This window comes from Ambystoma mexicanum, chromosome 5q (genome assembly GCF_040938575.1).
Source record: "Ambystoma mexicanum isolate Mex_15411 chromosome 5q, UKY_AmexF1_1, whole genome shotgun sequence".
In the NCBI taxonomy this organism is placed as follows: domain Eukaryota; kingdom Metazoa; phylum Chordata; class Amphibia; order Caudata; family Ambystomatidae; genus Ambystoma; species Ambystoma mexicanum.
In genome coordinates, this window is record NC_090933.1 from 66,105,407 (window position 1) to 66,123,759 (window position 18,353).

General features: G+C 47.6%; 1 protein-coding gene across 1 annotated transcript in view; it reads left to right on the forward strand.

Moving 5' to 3' along the window:
- Window positions 1-18,353, forward strand: part of NFX1 (nuclear transcription factor, X-box binding 1) — a 2,569,209-nt gene that overhangs the window by 418,807 nt on the left and 2,132,049 nt on the right. The gene's annotated exons all lie outside the window — the stretch shown is intronic.

Sequence of the window (18,353 nt, forward strand, 5' to 3'; positions counted from 1 at the left end):
TTGATGTTATGCCAATTTGTAAAGGAGAAAGGCCTGCCATGAATGGAGGACAACATTCGCAATTGATTCCTTTTGAGTCCGCTTTTTTTTAGCTTATGCTAAAAGCAGGCAGATTGCCTGGACATCCATTCCTTTCACACCTGCATGATAATTCAGATCAAACGATTTTACGCCAGCACTGAAAGTTGAGCGGAAAACCATGGAAATGTACTCATTTTCTTGCCCTACTCTCTCTGAATTGTGGTAAAATGCCCCATAGGGTAAAAGTAAGAGGGACATGACTGATGCCTTGCTTTTATTCCTTACTTTTGCACTTTGGGATTTGAAAATGACCCCCAAGTGTTGTCACAGTGAGGGTACAACAGAAGACTCAAGACAATATGGGTTAGTTTAACACCTTTAATTCTCTCAGGGAAAGAATTGGTGGAATTCCTACAGGAGAGCCATTCAGAAGATTCCTATAACTTAAGTGGGAGAGGCTTTGGCTAACAGTGCCCAGATGGGCAAATAGACCAAGTGGCAGGATCTATAGTGTCCCAGGTCAAGTTTGTGTAGCTATTCCAAGTCATATAAACTCAAAACTTCACCACTGTCACCTATTTCAGGTCACTCCGTCTCAAGATCTTTTTTCTTTTTTTGATATGTCTTTGTTGATAGAGATTCATCTTTAAATAAAAAAGTGACTCCCAATTAGCATGGAGACATTCACAACATGCATTTTATGTCTAAGAATCCCTTTCATGTAGGTTGAAAGGTTGGTGGTGTATTCATGCATCTAGATATTAGAGAGTGCAATCCAAATGCCCCGAAGAGGATAACGCTGGCACAAACTAAGTATGTGGTGGTCCATGTGAAGGGCTAGATAGGTTACTATACAACACTACATCAACCAGCATCTTGACATATTGCCATGCAATTGTGTAGAGCAGAACACCACATAACAAGAGAAAGGAAAACCACAGAAACAAATGTGCACTGGTCATTCATATGCTTCTGCCATCCCACCTGTGTCCATTCCAGACAGTACCCATCAAAGGTTTGTCTTTAATCCCCTTGGATGACTTCAAACAAAACAGTCCTGCAGAACGAACAATTCCTCCAATGAACTGGTCTGTACTCTATTGGCTAGACCATATATTCCAGGAATACTTAACTGAGGGAAGAGAACAACCATTTGGCATCTTTGTGGCCTGGGTCTGATTTCCACCTCAGAAGAATGTAACTGAAACAAGTCCCCAATCTTGACAGACATTCTCGGGTGGATATATATATATCTTTCCCTGCACTTCATGGGGCTTGAGCAAGGTTCCCAATCGAGCAGAACAGAGCGGAAAGCTGCCATGTTTCTTCTGTGAGGGTTCCCAATATCTTGCTGTGTAGCTCCGAAGTACATGTGGTCTTATATGCCAGGGTGATCTTAGTGCACCGTAGAAACATAATTTTGCCTATATCATAAGGGTCCACCACTCCATTTTCAATAACCTTCCATGCCTCGGTTTTCTGCAGTTCTTCATCTTCAGGCTATTCACTTGGAGGTCCCGTCATAAGGCAGGCAGTGCAAGCCCTCCCACCAGCTCGCTAACCTTCAAGATACTGTGGCCGCATGTGTCGGCATACACATTTTCTAAACTAGTATTTGTTTATATTTTTACCCAGGACCTTAACTGGGAGAACCTAGGAAAGGCAGATACGCTGCAGTATTGCATCATTGAGTGAATGTATACTTCTCATGATTGATTAGGGAAAGTCATTCCATTGTTTGTGATGTAGAATTTGGCAATAATAGGCCAAAAAAAGACACTGTGTGCAGATTAAAAAAGACATGTCTATTTTTATCCTTGGTATGAATTTTAATTTAAGACGCATTTATAAGGGACCACCACCCTGAAGGCTCCCCCACATCTGGAGTGTACTGGAATAAGCTCTGATATATGAAGACTTACTTTATAGCCCTTTATTGCTCCTTATAAGTGAATGCTGTCGAGGAGAATTGGGATGCAGTGTGCAATATCTGGTAAACGGACAAGTGCATTGTTTGCATGTAATAAGTAATCTTGCGTTCCATCCCCTAGCATGATGCCTATTAAGTTTGACCGATCGTCCCAGACAAAGGCACTACCAATAAAAGCTGAGTGATGGGACAGGCCTACCTAGTACCCTAGTACAAGGAAAAGTATGATACTTCACCATTGGTAGTTATTGTAGATTGAGGGTAGTGGTAAAGGGCATCCATCCGTTTTCAGAATGAGCTGCATGTGCCAATTTTGTCTATGATCTGGATATGTGCATCCAATGGACCTTACCGTAGGCCTTATCCACTCAAGCAATGGCACTGCATGATCATTTACTTTAGCTTCATGTTGATTATCTGCATGTTATGTTACTCAGATTTATTACTCGCACGTATGCCTGAAGGCCTCTTGGCATGAGGATAGTCATAGTAGTAAAACATCATTCGAGGGGATTGGGTCCTCCGACCTATTCCGTATCTCTGACAGGTAATGACCACAGCTGTGCTGCTTTGGAAAAATTTTCAGCGTAGGGCGTCCTGTGTCGGTGACATCGATACGTTGTTCCTCGAGGGCCTCCGTCGAGGATCGACATCACCGGATGTTATATATAGGATGCACGGCGCCCGTAGCCTCAGTTCTGTTTCTTCTGTAACGTTTTTGCTTCGGAATCTCGGCGTGCTCGATTCTTCCTTTGGATTACGATGTCTTCGTCTTCTTCTGCGACCCCAGAGTCGGGCTTTAAGAAATGTCAGGACTGCGGGTCGAAGATGTCCATCAGAGACCCGCACGACATCTGCCTCTGGTGCCTCGGCGAAACCCACGCCACCAACTAACACAATGACTGCCAGTCCCTGACATCCAAGGCCTTGCGGGATCGTAAGAAGTTGTTAAAGGTAGGTAGGGTGTCTTGCCACATAAGTCGACATCCACTGGCCTTTCGACCGACGATTCGAGAGGTGACTCTGCGTCACCAGAAGTCCAGGGGGTCTCGGTCCCGGAGTGGTTCGCGCCATTCCTCTGCCTCTTCGAGGCATTCTAGGAAGAACAGTCATCGGTCGCCTTCCCCGTCGGAAGATTCTGCAAGACTGTTGACTTGTCCAACCAAGTCTTCGTCGCCAGCACTGTTCCGCCCGCGCCTTCGAAAGAAGCCGGCAGGGAATGAGCTCGGTCCACTGCTCGCAAGCCTTCGGGCTCGGGTGGTCGGCACGATCATCGGGAGCCGCTGAGGTCCCGATCGGACAAGGAAGATCGACGTAGCCGTGCCAGGTCCAGGTCCTTGAAGCCATCGAGACCGGTGGATCCTGTGAAGTCTTCGAGGAAGGCGTCGACGCCATCGGCGCCGTGTCCCTTCGAGGGACACTCTCGGGGCTCCGTCCTCGAGGAGGTTGTCGACACCAATGCCGATTCCTCCGGCGCCTTCGTCGTTTGTTGAGTTATTACCGGAGGTGCCCTGGGGGGCTGTGGAACCTCTCAGAAAGGCTCTTAGTAAGTCGGTGAGGCCTTTTTTTGAGCCCTATTCTGGTCCTCCTCCCAGAGATTTGTTCCAACCCTTGGATTATATTTCTGAGGTGGAAGAAGGGTCTGATGAGGAGATAGTTGTGCCTCCTGCTGTCCCTGATGACTTGTTGTCGAGGCACAGTCAGATGGAAGAACTCCAACAGCCCTTGCATGATGCCGGTGGTCTCGACACCTCTCCGGAGGTGGAGTTTGGCAGGCCTGAGCCTAGGTCGCATGCCGAATCTTCGTATAGGCGTCTTATGTCAAGGGTGACTGAGTACTTTGGGTGGTCTGCTCCACCTGGTGATTTTGATCAGGATGATCTCACGGTCATCCTGGATCAAGGTCCACCCACGACCTGGTGTTGCCATTTCACATGGCTTTACAAAGGAGGGTGGCGGCAGCTTGGACTGCTCTGGAGAGACTCCCGGTTAGTAAGTCGCTTCCGAAAAAATACCGCCCAGCCAGTAGTGACCCCTGCTACTTGTCATCGCACCCTACTCCGGAGAGTTTAGTGGTGCAGGCGGCTACGGCCCCAGCAAAGCAGGCGGTGTACCCTACCATCCTTCCTGATATGGACGACAAGTGTTTTGATGGTTGGCGAAGAAGGCTATTTTCTTCTGGGGGGTATTGTTTTGAAGGCGGCCAACTCAGTCTCTGCCCTGGCGAGATTCACTCACACTCTGGGGAACTGCGCATCGTTGGCGGCTGAGCATATTCCCGAAGGGGAAAAACAGGATGGTTTTCTAGCCCTCGTGCAAGATGGCAAGGATGCCATGTGTGAATCAGTTCAGTCGGGATTGGACACTGCAGACTGTCAGCCGGTCTATGGCTGCGAGCACTGTCGGGGTTTGCTCCTGATGTGGAATCCAGGCTTCTCAACATGCCCTTTGATGGTGTCCATCTGTTTGGCAGCAAGGCTGACGAGAGCCTTGAGAGGTTGCAGACCTCCAAAGCTGCAGCGGAGTCTTTGAGCGCTGCAGTTCGTCAACCTCTGCCTTTTCGTCCTAGGGGACAGCAATAAAGGGGAGTTTCCTTTCGGTACTACTCTACCTTTGGTAGATCGAGAGGAGCTGCCAGTCAAAGGGGGCCACCGTAGGAGTAACAGAGGTGGAAAGCACGGTACTCTAGGTGCCAAAGCTGCTTGGGCAGTTGCCTCATTGCCCTCAGGCACTGCTGCAGCTGCATCAGCTCAGTCATGCGGCCATGTCCCATGGTTCGCCGGTTAGAGGGAAGACTTGCGCAGCATCTAGGAGAATGGCATGCCATTACTTCAGATGTATGGGTTCTGGAGATCATAGCCCACGGCTACTGTCTTCCTTTCTGGCAGAGACCTCACAACAATCCACCGGGGAAGCTCTCTTTGAAGTGTCCGGATCTAATCCTTGCGCAGGAAATCCTATCCCTGCTGGAGAAAGGCATCATAGAACTGGTGCCTGTAGCGGAGAGGAACAAGGGATGTTATTCCTCATATTTTTTTATCCCGAAAAAAGACAGAGGATTGAGACCCATCATGGACTTGCGTGGTTTGAACAAGCTCCTCAGGAAGGACAAGTTCAAGATGGTAACTCTTTCTCAAGTCCTCCAGGCCCTTCAACTTCAGGATTGGTTAGGTTTCTCTCGACCTCAAGGATGCTTACTTTCATGTGTTGATTCATCTCAAGCACAGGAAGTACCTGAGGTTCACGGTTGGCGACTCGCATTTTCAGTTTCGGGTCCTGCCGTTCGGATTGACCTCTGCCCCGAGGGTCTTCACCAAGCTGATGGTGGTGGTGGCAGTGTATCTCAGGAAAGGGGGGAATTCACGTCCACCCCTACCTGGATGATTGGTTGATCAGAGCGTGCTCTCCCGAGCAAGTCCTGGATCATCTGTACGTCACCTGCCACTCCCTTCACAAGCTGAGCTTCGCCCTAAACTTAAATAAGTCTCATTTGACACCTACCCAGCGGTTCCAGTACATCAGAGCAGTGCTCGACACATCACTGGGGCAGTGTTCGCCTCTCCAGTTGAGGGCTCATCACATTCTGCAGATGGTCGACAAGTTTCAACATGCCCAGAGTCTCCGGGCGTTCGAGTTCTTGAGGTTGCTTGGCCTCATGGCATCCTGCATTTTACTTGTGCCAGAGGCCAGGCTGCCGATGAGATCTCTGCAGTGGGCTCTCAAGATGCAGTGGTCGCAGTTCGCCGGTAGGATGTCTGATCCCGTTCAGGTGCCGCCCTCGGTTGCCCAGGATCTTCTGTGGTGGGCCGTCAAAGGCAATCTGATGAAGGGAGCACCATTTTGGCTACCGTGGCCGGAGGTGACTATCGTGATGGACGCGTCCCTCACGGGATGGGGAGCTCATGCCAACGAGTTGATAGCCAGCGGTCGTTGGTCTCCGTCGGAGTCCAGACTCCACATCAATCAGCTGGAGCTGAGGGCTGTCGGGCTAGCCCTGAAAGCTTTTCTGTCGTCTGTGCGGAGGAAGAATGTCCTGATTATGACGGACAATACAGTGGCCATGCACTACCTCAACAAAAAAGGGGGGCAGGGTCACTCCCACTGTGCAGGGAGGCGATGCAGCTCTGGTTCTGGAATTCTGAAATTTTGATCTCGGCAGTTCATCTGGCCGGAGACAAACGCGGCGGCGGACATTCTGAGCAGGCAGAGCACGGTCTCTCACGAGTGGGAGCTGGCTCAGGAAGTTCTTTTGGAGATCTTCGCCCTTTGGGGAACCCCACAAGTGGATCTCTTCACCACCAGTGTCAACCGGAAGTGTGAAAGATTCTGCTCACGGGAATTTCCTCCAAGAGGAGCCTTGGGGGACGCGTTCATAGTGGAGAGGTCCTTCCCAATGCTGTACGCGGTTCCTTCAGTCCCTGTCATTCTGCAAGTGTTGCGGAGGTTAGAGGTTCGGTTCCCGAATGATCCTCATTGCTACGGCGTGAGCCAGGAGAGTGTGGTACCCGGACCTTCTCGACATATGCCCATCTGACCTCCATGCCGTCTTCCCTACTGAGACGATCTGCTCTCATGGGGGGGGGGCAGGTCGGGTTCTCCATCCAGAGGTCAAGTCGCTCAACCTTCATGTTTGGTATCTGAACGGTTGAGGTATATGGATTGGGACCTCCCTGAAGATATGATGGAGGTGTTGCTTTCGGCCAGAAGGCTCGCAACGAAAGCCCTGTACCGTTGCCGTTGGAGAAAGTTCTGCGACTGATGCAGGGTGCAGAATGTGGAACCTTTCCAATGTTCCATTCCTTTGGTTTTGTCTTTTTTGCTTTCATTAGCCCACAAGGGCCTGCAAGTGGGTACCATTAAGGGTTACCTGGCGGCACAGTCAATATTTAAGCACTCGTTTGAGGAGTGTTCATATTTTAAGATTCCTTTTGATTTCTCCGTTTCTAAAAGGGCTTACTAATGTGTTTCCACCGTCGCCTTTCCAGCTGCCGGGATGCGATTTGAATTTGGTTCTTAAGTTCCTGACGGGAGCTCCGTTTGAGCCCTTACTTTCTTGTCTGTTGCGACTGTTGTCCTTTAAAACTATTTTTAGTTGCGGTTACTTCCACACGCAGAGTGAGTGAGTTGCAGGCACTTTCCGCCAAGCGACCCTTTACTTTATTTGAGCCAGAAAGTAATTCTTCCGGCGTTTTATCCTCCTCCACATCCTGGTAAGGAAGAAGAGAGGCTCCATAGGTTGGATCGTAGGAGAGCTTTGAGTTTCTATCTTTCAAGGATGTCCCGGGTCAGAGTGGACGATCAGCTCTTCGTTGGTTATGCTGGACGTTGCTTGGGTCAGGCTGTTTCCAAACAGACCTTGTCCAGATGGATCATTTTGACAATCTGAGTGTTACCGTTTGGCGGGAAAGGACCCTCTGTTAGGCTTACAGGCTCACTCTACTAGGGGTGTGGCTGCCTCCACTGCTCTGCAGAGGGGTGTTCCTATTCGCAATATTTGTGAAGCAGCGACATGGGCCTCTGTCCATACTTTTGTGAGACACTATTCCCTGGACTCCATCTATGGGCAGGATTTGGCCTTTGGTAAGGCAGTCCTCTATTCAGCAATTTGATTGGACATTCTAAAATTCTAAATTTGTCAATTCTTTTCCCACCTCCAGACGGTGGTACTGCTTTGGGAGTCTGTCAGAGATGTGGAATACGTTGGAGGATACAATCCCCTCGAAGAACAAGTTACTTACCCTATCTAGTAACGTTATTTCGATGGGATGTTCCTCCGACGTATTCCACATCGAACCCTCGCAGCCTACCCCTCTACAGAATTTCTTATGCGATTGCAGCTTACGTTTCCGCAAGGCTTTCTGCAGTCGTACTGGCAGGAGATTGGTGCCACTCGTTCTGGGAAGAAACTACAAATGAGGCTTCGGGCGCCGTGCGTCCTAGATATAACATCCGGTGACATCCACCCTTGATGGAGGCCCTCGAGGAACAACGTATAGACGTCATCGACGCAGGATGCCCTACGCCGAACATTTTTACGAAGCAGCACAGCTATGGTCTTTACCTGCCAGAGATGTGGAATACGTTGTAGGAACATCCCATCGAAAGAACGTTACCAGATAGCGGAAGTAACTTTTTCTTCTAGGGGACTAATGAAAAAGTAGAATTTTTAAAAAGAGACAGAAGTGCAGGTGGTTCGTGGTCGGCCTCAAAGTTGAAGGGAGACTATTCCATAACCTACTAGCAAACACTGAAAAGGCTTGACCGCCTACTCTTTCAAGAATAAATCGGGGGACTACAACCAGACGGGCACTGCGTGACCGAAGAGGGTGGCCAGGAATATCGGGAGTGAATTTATCCCACAAGAAATCGGCACCAGCCTGGTAGTATGTCCGGTGAACAAGACCGAGATTTAAAGACTTTTCTGTGTTTCACCGGGAGCCAGTGCAAAGAATGTAGCCCTGGGCTAATGTGGGAACCATAACGGGGAGGCTGTGGCTGTCCGAGCAGCCAGGTTCTGCAGCAGTTGCAGGCGATTCAGCCCGAGGGCTAGGCCAGGTAGCATTGCAATAGTCCAGCCTGCTGGAAATGAGAAAAGTCACAACTGGAGAGTGGAGAGCGAGGAGGAGGAGGAAGAAAGGGCAGGGTCCTCCAAAGAACCCTCAATAAGAAGTGGCCAGCCTGGAACACTGCACTCACCTGTGATGCCATGGACAGAAAAGCAGAGGGTTAGACCCCAAGATTTGTAACTGCCGTCACTGGACTAGGAAAGTCACCCTGTGAGGATGGCCAGAATGCGGAGGACAAACAGGATTCAGGGAAGGTACCCACCACCATGACCTCAGTCTTGTCCCCGTTGAGTTTGAGCCAATTGGCGCCCATCCACCCCCGCATGGCCGCCATGCAGTCACACAGACGAGACACCTCCTCCCGATCTAAACGGGCCAGGATCTGCGTGTCGTCTGTGTAGGAGTATCACCTGAAGCCGTGAGAGCGGATGAGGTCAACCAAAAGCTGCACATAAATGTTAGATAACATCAGGGACAAGGCAGAGTCCTGGGGGACGCCACAGAAAAGAGGGGAGAAAAGGAGGTAAAGATACTGATTGGCCCCGATTAGTGAAATAAGAGGTAAACCACTCCAGGACAGGACCCGAGATGCCGATAGAGGCCAGGCGGAATAGGAGTTTGGGGTGGTCGACTGTCAGCCAGAATCCTGTGCAGTTCCCTTGGGGAGCACTACACAAGATTAGGACTACAGGTGAGAGCAATAAATCCCTTTTGGTATCAGTCTGTACCACAAAGATTTAGTTGGTAGCTGTGGCTGAGCAGTCAGACTTATCTCAAAAGGGAGATGAGCAGTATTCAGGGTTTACATACTAGGCCTACAGTACTATGGCACAAGGAAACACTGACCAAAGCTTTGTATTAAAAAGTAAATATATTTATTTTACACACTTCTAGGAAAACACATTTATCACAAGTATTAAGCAAGTTCAATTAAATCAAAGGAAAAATATACACACTCCCTATATGAATTGTAGACCAAGTGAATTAGAGTGAAAACTGAGCAAAACGGCACAGTGACAACTATACACAAGGGATCCTCTAACAATTCCTCACAAGGGAGGGAAAGCACAAGTTATCTAGAAATATGTTCTTATATACCCTAGCAACACTTCCCATCAGTTTGTGAACCAGTTCAGCAAGACTGTGCATCAGTATAGGCAATACTTAAAATGAAAACTGAGCGAAATGGCATTTCACAATGATTAGAAAAGGGAAGGAAGGGGTGGTTGTAAGAAATAGGTGCACCAACGCAGTTCTCAGAGAGAATCAATCTAAAGAAAGCAGGTCTAACTAATGTGACCAGAGTCAGTAGGCCTGTGCCAGAGTCAGTGGTACAGGCCAAGGGCCCAGGAGCAAAATGTTCTTGTAGCTGCAGTCAAGTCTTTGGTTAACGATTTTGAAAAGGTGGATGCAGAGGGCGAAAGAAAATGTTAAGCGAGAGCGGCGGCCAACCCAACAGGTAGGTAAAGGATTTAAAACACCTTTAGCACTACCGCGAAGAAAGGGCGGTCTAGCGGAACAATGTACCTTAAAATGAAGAAGTGGCTCCTGCGGTGGCAGTTGTTCCTGGTAGTTCCTGCAGTTCGGGTGATCCAGCAGAGGAAGAGAGGCTCTCGTCGTGGAGGAAGGTTCGAGTTACTGCACTACCCAGGGATGAAACCAGCTGCGGTGGTGCCCGATTAATAAAAGGTAAGCTCCTTTAAATCGCGGTCCGGGAGGACTGGTGACTGGCTATCAGGCCTCAGAGTACATGGTACAGGAGATTCGACCAAGGCAGGTCCGGGAAGGCAATTGGCAAACTGGTTGACCACACCAGCTCAAGGGAAGAAGGCTCTTTCAGATGAAGATCTCCTTTCGTCGTGTGGAGAAAAGTGGTGAGACTCTGCAGCAGGGCTTCACCGGTGGTTCAGTCGTTGCAGATGTCTTTGGCTTCTCTCCTCTTCGGCTTCTTAGTTCCAGTGGCAGCGTCTTGCTCTTCCAGTGATCCGGACCCTTCTTTTATGCAAAAAGAGCCCCATTCATACAGCCTAGCTGTCACTCACACAGTGGAGTGGTCATCTTGGCGGGAGACCCTCCAGCCTATCAGGATAGAGTTCGACATGGGTTCCTGAGGCAACCCTGTTGTCATGATGCCTACCCCTGGAGTACCAGGCCAGGCCCAGCACCCCCGGGAGCAGGCATCACGCCCCCGGGTAAAAGCCCAGCGGCCCTTTATAGGGGCTCTTTGGACTCTGTCCTGGCGCCGTTGGCGCCAGGCTCATGTTGGACATCAGTCCTGTCGCCATAGGCGCCAGGCTCATAAGGGGAAGTGTTTGGTGCACTTACCTGAAGCAGACCATGCTGCACACTCACCTGATGCAGACCATGCTGCATGAAGAACCAAGCCAAATGAGGCTTAGGAGGGACTATTTTTCTGAAGGAACTATTTTGTTACTTGGGTGGGGCTGTGGAAGAATACTCACCTGGAACTTCTTCCAAGGCTATTTAAGCCACGCCCGGACAGCCACACGTGCTTCGCGTTGTTCTGCATCCCAGCAGCTGAACGCTCACCGTGTCAGCTCCTGCACCTGGACTCCAGCCACGCTCGCCTCAAACCTGGAACACCTGTAAGGAAAGAAGAGAAGAGAAAGGTGAAAACCAAGAACTTATTCAACCTTCTTACCTGCATCCGGAATCTTCACGCCAGCATTCCTGAAGGAAGACTTCCATTTAAAAGCACCGCGTTGCCCGCTGCAGCGCCGCGCTTCACTCACCTGTTCCCGAGACGCCGCCCGGCTCCATCGCGGCTCTCAGCACCAGTCGCCACATCTCTGCACCTAGGGGAGAGAAGAAGAGACAAAAGGTGAGCAAGGGAACACAAGAGGAAAGCCGAATTTTCAGCCATATTACTTAACGGCTTTTCTTGGTGAACCATTCCACATCTCGGGTGGGCGCCGCATCTTGGGCAGGTACCGCACCCCGGCCCCTATGGGGAAAGGACAAAAGACATTTCTGGGGAATTATAAAGACATTTAGAGGGGTCGCCCTCATCACTAACTCACCTGATTTTACCACCGGCAATTTAACCCCTCAACACATCGCCTTGGTTCTGCACCTGAAGTAAAGGACAGATCACAGGTTAGGAGTTACAACATAAAAGGAGGCTCACACTTGAACTTTTGCATCTTCATACTTACGGTGTATCGCTCAGAAAAGTCAAGTGAATTTGCCAGCGCCATTCCGAAAACCAGTGAAGTAACTGGACGAACGCGCGCCCCTGCACCAGAAGCAGGATGGAGAGTTCATCCTTCCAAACCATAAGGTGAGCTTAAACCGGGGGGTTTTGGAGGAAGTCTGAGGAGAACGAAGGGGGAAAGGGGGGAGCAAGCACACTATTCAACAGACAGTTAATCCCCTTTCTCATCTGCAGAAGGATATTCCTACGGGCCAGACAAGCAAGATTTGGGGGTCCTGTTCAATCGGTGGTCCGAATTCTGCGCATCACACTTGAAGAGGCCACAGCAACCCAGACCTGACCAGCGCCTCCGTGGGAGCCAGGTGAGCGTTACACCTGTTCAGGGGTCCTACTCCCCCCCCCCCCCCTCCCACACAATGGGACCCACCCCAGACTCAGTGGCGCCGGAAGGAGGGCTTCTCAGCAGAAGCCTGCCAAACGGACGAACAAAGGATCCCCGACCTGGGTTAGGATTGTAGAGAAAGACACGAGAAAGAAGTTATATTAAAGTTCTGGCAAATAAAACCTACCGGAGCAAAGTTAATAATAAAATGCACCGGCAGTATGTTAGAAGCTGTCATAAAAAGTGGTAGCCTCGAACAATGGGAAAATCCCATAGAAAAATATTTGTGGTTGAATATTTATGGTAGTAACCACTGCCACCAGCCAGAAACTTTAGAGAGAGGGTCTTTAGGGTACCCCCTCGAAAATGAACCCAAGGGAAAAACTATGAACCCTTTCCACTACCTCCATAGTAAGATGGGTTGTACTGGTTTCGTTCATAAAAATTGACTAGTAAAGTCAAGGGGGACTTTACGTGCCCTGGGAGACAGTAGTCAGTGCCAGGGTATGGAGTCTATGTTTGGGGGTCGCTACGACACCCGTGTCACTGCACTGAGGGTGCTGTGTAACACATGTGAATAAAGATGCTTCCTATGGGGGAGAGAGAATCCCATAGGTATTAAACACAAAAATAGCCTAGAACACACATAGCAAGAGTGGGAAAAAGAATCTCACTCTTAGCAGGTAAAAAGAAACAAACCCTAAAAGAAACAAACCCTTCAAATCCAGCAAAGCTGCTGGGGGACTCTATAGGTAAGGGAAATTAGCAATAGAATGAGAATTCTCCCTAACATCGACCGTGCCAAAGGACGCTGATAGATCGAGCAGAATTAGGGCCTCCATCGACCAGCCTGGCCATATCATCCATTACTGAAACTAGGACACTTTCAGAACCTCTCCCGGGGCGGTAACCGACTGAAAGGGGGCAAGCACAGAGGAGGACTCATGAAACCGGTAAAGAATTGGAGATATCAAGTCCTCAAGAAGCTTCATTAAGAAGGGAAGTGGAGAGATAGGGCGGAAGTTGGACAGAACAGAGGCATCCAGTGCATGTGCACATTATCTAAAGACGTCTCCTTTATAAATCCCAAAAGGTCCTAGAGGATTCATATTGATAAGATAGTCTTCAATCCAAGTGCCAGATATTTAGTTACATTTTTGTGTTGATTGTACATTTGGAAATTGGCCTATACCACCTGCATTTAGTAAGGTCTTTCTGTGGCTTTGGGAGGCATGATTGTTTCATCATATATAGTGCTCATTAGGGTAACCTTGTTCAGAATGTCTTGGAGTACCATCTCCAGTTTGAGTGCAAATTCATAATTTAGATGACATTGAAGCATTAGTAAACCATCTGGGCAACTGACTTTCCCTTAGACCGATTTTCTTTTTTGGTTAAAATTCTACTTTTATTGGTATTTTAAAAAAAAGTTTAATGTTCACGTTCTCCCAATCAAGATACTGTCATTTGATACTATATTCCCATGAAACCCCTTCCCATGACAGCAAAACTCTTTACTAAACTTGAGCAAAGTCTTTGCCCTTCTATTAAGCAATTAAGCTTGTGGGTGCACGTCTTCTCAAATCCTTTGAATCTGCTTATATCCTCTGCCCTTTTCATCAAGAAACATACAAATGGTATATTTTAGACACTAGGAACTCGAACCCCAAACACCTGACCCTCACATCCCATCACCCCCCTTCAGGAAAATATTGTATCTCCTCTTTTCTGGACTGTTCATCTAACTGGCCCAAAAATGTCTGAATAGTATAGCATTCTCTGGTTTTACAACCTGCTCCATTCCCATGTTGGGTAAGTTCCCAACACCATCTAACTCTTCTCCCACCTTCACAGAATCTGGACTGTCTTCCCCAAAAGCACTTACCTATTTTCATGCTGGTTCCCGAAGGCAAACCACTCCCTTTCAATATCCTTGAGTATTTCATTAAATCAACTTGTTCATCTTTCCATATGGGCGATCTCCCAAATGTTTCACAACCCTTCATTACTTGAAGGCTGATGGTCCCTTCCAACATCTTGCCATGTATGCTGTTGCAGCAAAAAATAATGCAGTTGGCCCTGTGTGGTAATGTCGCAACACCATCTTTTTTTGGGTAGGAACCCGAATATCACCTGGCAAGCGAAAGGGCGGCTGTTTGCTGCCTTACTTGGTGCTGCAGTGCCTGGAAGCCCCGCTTCAGATCTTCATAATGGGACCGAAGCCCCCGGAGCGGTGTAAGCCCGACGGGCGAAAGCATTGCTGGTTGCTTCTGAGGCTGTTTGCTGCAGAGGAACGTCGATCCACCCATACCTTGTGCACTTATGGGAAGCGTTTGTTTGGGGTAGCACATAGAGTACACCGGGCTTGGAGCGGCAAAGGGTGGTGGCAGCTTCCCCTCTGTCTAAACCAGAAGAGCCTGTTGCTGACCGCTGTCTTGCTTTTGTGCTACTGGCTCCGTTTCCTACTGGCTCCCTTGCTACTTGGGTGAAGTACTGCATTGCATTACAACAGCCACAACTTGAGGTACCTTGTGTGCTGCTGCCCTTTCCTGCTTACTCCTTGCTATTTGCTCCCATTAGGTATTCGTTGACCTTGGCTTTTGGTTCTGGCTCGTGGGCCCTTTACTGTGGTTTATTTTGCATCTCCGAACTTTGACTTCTTTGACTTCTACGCATGTCTGTGGCTTTGGTGGGGTGTCTTCTGTGACCTGGCTACAGGGGGACCCAGGAGACTGACTGTGCAGGACGGGAGAGGGGCGTTCTGGTGCATCAGACTATTGTTTGGTGGGTCTTTGTCCACTTTACCTTATTCTGGCTTCCTGACTGGGAGCAAAGGTGGGGAATCGGACTGGTTCCCCCATAAGCCATTTGGGCGTTCTTTGCTCCAGTGTATGATCATGGGGCAACTCCTTAAATGGGCCCCGATCTTCCTCCCACACCACAAGTCTTTTCTAAAGGCACCTCCGAAGCAAGAAACTGTGGTAAAAATAGCCCCAATTTTCGATCTAGCACGGAAAAACGCATCAAAAGCTCAAGGCACAGATGAAAAACAGCAGAAACTTCCTAATTGTAAAGACAAAGGACTGTTCACACCAGCTGAAACTGAACACCAAGTACAATCAAAAATAAATCATGAAGTGATGAATTTAGCAGATGATTCAGCAACGTCAATTCTTGGGATCTCTACTTTGGATATGGACCAATTTAAAAATGGGAGAGGGAGCGGTCAAGCGACTCCCACACCCTATGCGGTATCCAGACTATGGTTCACATGTGAAGTCAATAGACAAACTAAACAATCACTGAATCGGGGGGTTCTACTTTCCATTTTCAAAAAGATACCAGATCTTTATTTATTTTCAACTAAAGATCTTGATTATGTACAATTCCCGGACATGGGTACGACATGTTTTACGGAGCTTGGGTTCACTTCCAAAATTAGTGCTCAAGTTATTTTAAACGCTGTTGATGAGCTGCGTCTCCAAGGTTTGGAAATTTCAGAAACGACACCACGCTCGAAAGCCAGTACAGAGGGCCCTGTAGTAAAAGAGGGGTCCAAAGATGTAGGAGTGTCTTCACCCAATAAGCTAGAGAAACATGAGTCAAAGGGAGTGGCTGGCTCAATATCATGGCCAATGCTGCCAGAGATAATACTTCAGGTATGCCAGAAATTGGGTGTATGCCAGATATCTCTTTAGTAGTGACAAGCTTAGAATTGTTAGCTGGACTACACGGGATTCCGCTCATTTAGAAATCATGAGATGAGATGTTTGTTGTTTGGGGGTTGTGACCTAATACTGCTACAAGAAACCTGGTTAATCAATGCTCCAAAAATTGAGGGTTTTAATTTGATAGTCCAACCAGCCACGGTTAGAGGAAGACCAATGGCGGGTCTGCTAATAGCTTGTCGAAGCGTCCTCTTTGGAGAAATAACAAGGATTTCCTGTAGCCAAGAAAGCATTTTAGTGATGAGTTGGTCACACCTCCCCACAGTGGGCTCAAACAGATCATCATCATCATACATTTATACTAGAACCCAGTGAGAGAAAAACTGTCCATTCCTAGAATCCCTTCTGATTATCTTGACAAAGATTAAAATGTCTTATCCCAATGCATTTGTTGTGGTAGCGGGAGATCTGAATTACCAATGTGTTCAAATTAAATATTGTGGACCCAAAGGAATAACGGAAGAAAGTGCAACGAATTTTAGAAGATGGTTGAATTTCTTCGAAAAATGGGATTTTAAGATCTTGAATGGCTCACTGAAGGGGGATTCCCCACCCAGTACAACATGGAGGCGGGGGAAAATAGAATCAACACTAGATTATATCTTTTTATCGAGTAATCTATTTGAAAGATGTGAATGTTTCTCAGTAAAAGAGGGGGGCACGAGTGATCATATGCGGGTAGAAGCATTAATATATTGGCATACTACTAGGAAAAATGAACAATGGCAAAATGAAGTGGCAGTTAACCCCCAGAAAAATCGCCTGGTGAAATAGAGAAGGTAATATCTTGAATGATGGCTTGAACAGACTCTGTAATGAGATGGCGCTGAATGACTTCGGCAATGAATAAAAACCCTTGTCGTTTCATGATTTCTTATGGTCAATTGATCCCCACCCCACCCCCACGTGCTATGAACCAGGCTCACCAACGCATATATAAACATGCGTTTGATGAAGGAATCTGATCCAAAAAAAAGAAACTCGTATATTTATTAGATTGGCAAGAAAGGAGGGATTGAATAAATTCAAATTGGTGGAAAAGACAAAAGTAATTAAAAATAACTACATTCGCCTTCAAAATTATGGTGAATTAATGCTGCGGACATTAGGAAATGACTCTACTCGCAACTTTTGGGCATTAATTAATACACTTAATGACCAGAAGAGTGCCCAAACTATCAGTGTACCAGAGTTGGACTGGAATAAGTCATTTTGTAGCTAAATATTCAAAACCAGCAGGGGATTCTTCCTTTAAAGTTGAAAAATGTAAATGGAAATTAAGCGTTAGTAAAGAAGATATCCTAGACTTAATTAAAAAATCCTCAGCATCAAGATCGGTTGGTCCAAACGGCCTTACATAGCAAGTCCTTAAAAGGATGCTGAGTTATGGGCCTACGTTTTACTTATTCTCTTCAGAGGAATTATAGCTAAACGAACGATTCCACCATCTTGGAAATCGGCCAAAATAGTGCCAATTTATAAAAAGGAAGACCGGAAAAATCCATCTAGCTACCGGCCAATTACATTGTTGGACGTTGAGAGTAAACTCTTTGCAGGATTAGTATTGGGGGAGCTTGAAACCTGGGTCAAGGAAGAGTACCTATTACCAAGGCAACAGACAGGCTTTCGATGTGGCCACTCTACGTCACTAAATGGCATAATTATGGCCTTTCTAAAAAATAAGAAAGGAGGAAATAATGCAGGCAGGCTTTACGGAGCTTTTATCAACCTTTCTAGTGCATTTGATCTAGTTAACTGCGATCGGCTTTGGTGTAAGATGATGAAGCTTGGAGCCCCAAAGCCACTTGTAGATATCCTAGCAAGTCTCCACGATGAAAACACAGTGAGAGTTAGATTAGATCTAGAAGGCCAACTATCAGACCACATTAAACTGCATAGAGGGAGGTGCTATATAAATACAATAAATACAAGACAAGGCTGCATGGTTGCACCGTTTCTCTTTAATTTTTATCTGGTAGACTTTGGGGAGGAGATAGATTCTTCAGCCCTGGCTAGTCCCAGATTAGGTTCAACAACCATTAAATGGCTCATGTATGCAGACAACAGTCGTGCTGGACAAGACACCGGCCGGTCTAAAGAGGCTTCTCAGAGCACTAGAGCAATACATGGGGGGGGGAAAAACGATTTAGTCCTCAATCCTGAGCAGTCAAAAGTGATCATTTTTGGAGATCAGGGAGCGCGAGGAGAACGATTTCCATGGTCAATTGGAGGTCAGCTAATTCCGGTGGTAAGGGAAATAGTATACTTCGGTTACGTATTACATGCAGTCCCCACCATTGGGCTAAGACAAACTGAGACACTAGCTAAAAGTTCACAAATGACAGCTCAAATGAAAAAGATTTCAGGCCTTTATTGTAAATTCTCTGTAGCGCCGTTAATAAGATTCTACTCGGCTAAAGTGGTACCAGTCTTACTTTACGGCATTGAGGCCAGTCCTTTACTCTGGTCCATAGATTGGCAAAAAATTGAAGCTCTGATCTGGAGGCAGGTCTTGGGCTTGCCTAAAAACCTGCTGATGGCCATATTGAGG